Below are 6,717 nucleotides of genomic sequence, written 5' to 3'. Positions count from 1 at the left end.
CTCAGGGGTCCAATCCGCTATTCTAATGACTCCTTTGGATCTTAGACGCTCTGGATAACCAGAAAGCGAAGCAGCTCTGTTACACTTTGCTCACAACTGGCTAAGGAGGGTTGCTTTAGAAAAACAAACAGCCCCATGTTTTAAAAGGTCCTGAAGTGGGGAGAGCACAAGGGTTTTTCCTTTGCCTTTTAAATATGATTTTTATCTTAGTCCTCTTAGGAAACAAGACTAAGATGCACATCAGCCGGCAGAGGAAGCTCCTGCGATTGGGCTCCGGAGTCGCCGTGGTTCTGCTTTAGGGCAGTGATGAGCGGCGTGTGGAGCACGTCCCCTTCCTGCTCCCCGAGGTGGGCTTCAGGTCCAGCTGCTGGCACTGGGAACAAGGGTGTCTTCACACCCAGCTCATTTCCCACAGAAGTGAGAGCTGAACTCCCAACAAGTTCAGCCCTCAGCTGTTTGCTTTGCCTTTTGTTTTAACAAGGTACAGGAGGTAAATGGAGCCTACATCAAGGTCACGGGACTTGGATTGTCGTGAAGCCAGCCTCAGCGTGCGTCAAATGTAAGCAGGTAACATCCGTCTTCTAAAAAATGTTCTCTGTGCTGGGCTGGGTCCACGTAAAGCTTTCCCTCGGTGAGGCTCTGATCATTAAGTCCAGGTCTGATTATTTTTGTTGTTGAGAGAAATCCCCGTTCTCTTTTGCCTGCTTGTGTTGATAATAAACCCAGCCCATCTCTTAACTGGATTCAGTGGCCTCTAACGCTGCTCCACCTGTGCAACCCCGTATCCAGAAGCTTATTTTAAAACAAGGAGTAGAGGTTTGAAAGCCGAAGTCGAGCAGATGCTGGTAATGTATTCGCAGTCATGACACAGAATGGCAGCCTGTCATGAACTGTATTCTCGGGGGACCAATGGGTCTGTGATATTGGCTTTAACCCACAAAGACTCCGGTCAGTGCGTAAATTCATCAGACTTACAATATTGCTCTTGGACTACTGAATAATTTACAGTTCCAGGGCCCAGCCAGGTTCAGGTCATTGGGGTTCATGGGTTAATAACAGGTTTGGTTTTTGTTGTCAGCAGCTGCCTTGATAACATATGAAAGAATCCTATTCTGTTGATTAGATTTTGAAATGGATCAATTTTTAATCAGCAGAACATCTGACTCACTCAATAAGAGTAGCATTGTGGAGACAGGATGGAGGCTGTCTTTATTTACAGGATTGTTTGTTTTTAGTAATACGCAAATACTCGCCCGGTGAGGAGCCCCTGCCACCCCTTCCCCAAAATGAATTGACTGGATTATCTACAGACTCGAATCATGTATGTGATCCATCTCCTGATTAGTTAGTAAATCCATAGTTCTGTTTAAGAGATAAGAGCCAGCACTAAAGGTTTGATTTAGTTATCCATTGTTATTGATGGGAAAACACTTACCAGCGAGGAACTTTTTTTTGCTTGTTGGAATAGTGGAAAATACCAAGTGAAGTGGCGTTTTTGGGGGGGCTTTGGGGAGGTGATAACAGGGCTCTGCTGGGGGTGGGGGTGTTTCATCTAATGAAATCGTGAGACCCTCTGGTCTTGCCACAACTGTGTTTGAATGGCAGATGATGCTCAATAGGAGTCTGGGGGAGGAGGGACGTGGCAGCAGTGTGCGACAGTCAGATAGGTTTGTTGCATGGTTTGCATAGCATCACCGGAGGAAAAAACCCTGCTCATGCTGTGCTGGGAAACTGCTAGAGGCCTCCGGGCTCCAGCTGGGGAGCTGTTAGCTCTGACCCAAGGGCAGATGGAGCATTAGGTGGAGTCTGCTGCTCTGTCACCCACCGGCATCCCACTATGCGGGTTTGATCCTGTGGCTACGAGCAAAGGAGTGTCACCATGTTAGGGACCATCATCTCCCCGTGGCCTGTACTGTGGTGCTGTGCTAGCCCTGGTGCACAACCTGTGGCACCTTTTCTCCCACTTGTGCAACTGAATGGACCATGTGGTGGTGCCCTGAATGCAGCGCTCTGCCACATGGTAGAATCACTGCTGAGCCTTGGACAAATGCAGTCATGTCGCCAAGTCCCACCAGAGCCTTGGGGCTGCTTGTCTGGTCACAGGGAGCAGGCAGGACTGTCCTACGGACACCTTGGCCTCCAGGGCTGTCAGCCGGACACCACTGCCACTGCTCACAAAGGACGCTGGCTGCTGACTTGGTGAGACTGCTCCCCTGCCCTGTCAAAGGGCAGCGTGTGAGTTGTTGGGAGAACTCCCCTTGCTCACCTTGGCTGATTTTTCACGTGCCTGGGTCGTGTGCGCCGCTCTCTTGATTGCCTTTAGCATGAGGCTGTGGAGACCCACCTGCATCTGGCTGCTGCAGGGCTGCAGCATGTTGCTGCAGAGCTGCCCTCGCTGTGCTTACCCCTATTTGCCCTCTGCCTTGCCTCTGTTTCACTTCACAAGGTTCAGCTGCTCTGGGGCCTCGGAGTCCCAGGGGGAGAGAAATCCTGGTGAACTCCTTGGTGAGCTCCTCAGCTTGTCCAAGAAAAGGGCTGGGAGGGGATTCCACATACTGTTTAGTCCCTGCGGGGAGAGGGGAAGGGATTGGGGAGTGAAAGACCAGCCAGGTGCTCGGCGGCAGTGGTTACAGGCTCAGCAGAAAAATGGGAATGCACCAGGACTCTGCAGCCCCCCGGCCTGTGTTCTGCTTCCAGGGAGGGCTGTCTTCCCCCTGTGGCTTTGTCGCTGCTGGGCCTTCCCCTGTTGGGGCCAGATCCCTGGCTGGTGAACACAGCCTCCTTGATGTGGTCTGTCCACTGATGCCATTGGAGCTCTGACTATTTCCAGGAAAAGACCTAGCCTGGGACCTTTTCCCTGCAACTTTGCAGGGCAAAGAACAGAGAACAGCAGCACTGCCCAGCTCAGCCATTCTGCCTGGAGCAGTTAGTCTTCATTGCGTTTAACTGTCCTTTCTGCCCTTATCCCGAAGGATGTGTTGATGCCTCGAGACTGTGTGCGCTTTCTTACGAGACTGGTCTTGTTGATGCTAATGATACTACCTGTGCCAAGTGCGTTCTTACCAAGCAAGAGTGAGTGGCCCAGCTGAGCTGGTGAAGACCAGTTTCTCCTGGTACGTGCATCTCATTCCCACCATATTTTCACTTTTGGTTTCCTCTATTAAGTTTAAAGCGGCCCCTATTCTAGCACCATCCTACAGCAGACTTGGAAATGTGCAGTGTTATTGGGCAGAAGGGGTGCCATGGGGTCAGATGCTGCTCTGCTTTGGTGGAAGTCCAAAGTAGCTCTACTCATGCCAAGCTCCAGTACCTAGATGAGCAACCAGAAGTGCAAAGATTTGTAGATGTGTGGTTGCCACAAAGAGTCAGGGCTGCTGAAATAAATTAGGGCAAGGCAGGATAAACCCTTGGCATTGACCGGCTCCTTGGTTCATGGGTGGTCCTTTCTAAGGAAGAGCCATGACCATACTGGGTTGGTACTGCCCTGACAGTATGTGACGTCTCTCCAATGGGTAGTTGCTGGTCCATAGACTGTTTGTGAGCAGCTCACTGAGAGGTGCTGGATTAAAACTGGTTGGTTTTGATTTGATTGCATGGATTTAGTGGTCTTATTTGCACGTCCTGGTGCATGAGTACAACACGGAGACTCCCTGAGCACCTGTCTATGGTTAAAAACTCCCCTGGTATGAACACTCACTCAACCAGGTGTTTCTGATCACGCGCATGTTTGCTACAGTATTGGTGAAAAATGAGGGACTGGATCCCCAGCTGGTACACGTCAGAGGACCTAGCCTCAATATTTTATATCCAATTCAAAACTAATGGTAATTCTACAGCGATCGCTCTGTCATCTGTCTGGAAAGCTGAGCTGCCCCTTGAAGGTCCACATTTACCACTGACTTCACTGGCCACAGAATCCAGCTTCAGCATAATATAGAACCACCATTTTGCTAGTTCCTGTGTATTAACAAAGGCAGAGTTTCAAAGGGAAGAACTTGGCCAGGTTCATTATTATTTGTTACCAGGAGAGAACAGGTTTTTTCATTATAAATTAAAAAAATATTGGGTAGGCAGGTGGGAGGGGGGAAACACTATTTTTAAGTAGCAGGAACACACAAAGGCATTCAACAGCAGCATGATAGCCTTGCATCCTAACAACCATGTGCATTATTTTTGTAAAGACATGTATAAAATAAATTTCCTCCTAAGTGGAGCCTTGTATGTCAAATTTTGGCCTGAAGCTAGTTTTAACAGCTGAGTTAATGGAACTCTGTGAAAATTAAGCTTTTTTTTCCCCCCTTAATAACAGAAAAGGTAAGAGTCTCATAAATATAATGTTGCAAATGGTGCTGTGGTGCTAAAGGCTGCTTGGTGGTGGCTCGTTGAGTGCTGATAGACCAGTTGGGAAGGCTGTTTGCTGGCAGATATTGATATTGATAAGGAGTCAGTCTTAATGAGAATTTGCATAGTTCTGCCCTCGGGGGACTGCGATTTTACTTTTAAAATGTGTGCCTTCTGGCAGGCCCCCTAACCTAAATAAATATGTTTTTCCCTCTTACTATGGATCAGTTAAGATCACAGCTATGCTGGGGCTTGCTCTTGGCCATATCTTCCGAGGTGCGGTTTTTTACCGTTTGCATCTGTTTTAAAGATGCTTGAAAGCATTTGCATCCTCCCCTGCTCCAGCTTGGGGAATATGTAGAGCCGTGTCCCAGAGCTGGCTCCAGATGTGCAGAACATGCGGCGGGAGCAGCCGAAGGATCATAAACCTGCCAAACAGGATTTCAGCGCGGAACATTTCCTAGCCAGTGCTCTCCAACAACACCAGCAAAGGGATGGGGCTCTTGGCTGCTAGGCTGTAGAGCTCTTCTGAAGTAGAGGGCCTAATTTAATTAGAGAGGTAATGGATTTTAATGCTTACTATTTATATTTTGGTAACCTGATTACATGGCATTTTAAACACCTGTGAAAGTGTTTTAAGGCTCTGTCAGCAGTGGGTGGTATATGGTGTTCCAGGGAACCTAGTGCCAAGTGTAAATACAAGTGTGAGGGCGAAGTCTTTGATGCTGTGTAGGGCTTTGCTTGCTATAGCCCCAGGTGTGCAGCTGAGCTGAGAACAGACCTTGCTGTGGGACCACAGCCGGGGCTCGGGGCCAGGACTCAGGAGATCCGGCTTCCGTGCCTGGCCATGCCTCTGGCTCGCTGAGTGGTGTTGGTCAGCTCAGCTTGCTTCTCTGTGCCTCGGGTTTCCCATCTTTGAAATGGGCTTAAAGACAGAGCACTCCCTCTGTGAAGTGTTTTGAGCCCCACAGCTGCAGAGCTATGTGCTGTCCTCCAGTTTGTTTGCCTACTTGGCAGTCGTGGCTGTAGGACCAGGGTCTAGTAATATCACTTCCTGTGCCATGCCGGCTCCCTAGTGAGCTTGATCCAAGGTGTCTGGGTGTCAGCTGCTGTGGATGTCGGTAGATGTGAAGCCTCTTGGGCTGGAAACAGATGGTGCTGAATGGAGTGATTCAGCTGTGCCACCATGTGTCGTGGCACAGCTGATGGCTTCGCTGGGCGAAGCACACGTCACCCTTTGTCCCACCCTTGATGGTGTGGGGCAAAGGGCAATGTGATCTCCCTGCTTTTTTCGTGGTCTCAGACCTGTGCTGTGGGTCTGGGGCAGCGGAGAAAAGTGTTTCCACACTCAGCCGGCCCCAGGGGGCTGCCTGGGTGGGGGAACCCCCACAGCGCAGGTCTGGGGCAGTAGGGAAAGCACCACAGACTCACAAAAGTCCACCACAGTAAAGCAGCAGAGTCTATTACTACCTTTCTTTGCACCACTGATTTTTCTGTTATGCGCCACAACAAAGGGTAAAAGTGCCTGTTTGCTCCATATTTAAAATTGTTTACGAAATTAGGAGTTCCCCCAGCAGCACCTGTGCATGGGTAGGCTGCGGGCCTGTTGCAGGACTGAGAACAGAGCTTGCTGGTGACCAGGGACTGAGCATGTCTCTCTGAGCCTCAGTTTTGCTCTCTCTAAAATGGGGTAATGTCTGTGGCACAGATGTCATGAGGACTAACGATGCCTGTAAGGTTCTTTGAGACTGTGGAGCAAGACATGCAGTGTGAAAGCAACAGGCTAAGGCTACTCTTACAGGACTTTAGGCTCCTGTATGGCTTTCTGCCATGTCTGGGTCTTGGGGAGAAAGGTTTCTCCCAACACACTGGGCTGGGAAGTATGTTTGCTGAGTCTGGTGGGATCACTGTTGCAAAGCGCTGGGTGGGGAGGACTTTGCAGCCGGGTAAGTGGAACACTTCTGCCTAGAGCAATATAGTGCCCAATGTTATTACAGTAACATAAGCCCAAGGGTTCATTTATATAACCTGGAAGTAACACTGCAGGAAATAGGCAGTTTGCTAATAGCCACAGTAATAGCTTATAGACTCTTGCTCCTGTCAGCAGGAACGAGCGATATATCAGTTTCTGTTAAAAACATTAGCAACATCAGAAGGTTAAATATGCATATTATATCATCCCTGGCGGTTTTATTTTCATGAGAGCAATGGATGTCATAAGTTCATGACTTGAAAATTAAGTTTATTTTAGTGATGGAAAATGTGCATATCTCCTGAATGTCTCCTAATTCTTTTCTGAGATTAGTTAAAAGGAAAACATTTTTACCAAGAGGAGAGGGCCAGCTGACCTGATTTTTTTTTTTTTTTTTTTTTTTT

This window comes from Gavialis gangeticus, unplaced genomic scaffold, assembly GCF_001723915.1.
Source record: "Gavialis gangeticus isolate Ggan-Ray unplaced genomic scaffold, GavGan_comp1, whole genome shotgun sequence".
In the NCBI taxonomy this organism is placed as follows: Eukaryota; Metazoa; Chordata; order Crocodylia; family Gavialidae; genus Gavialis; species Gavialis gangeticus.
The sequence above is the reverse complement of the archived record's forward strand: the minus strand, read 5'-3'. Positions refer to the sequence as shown.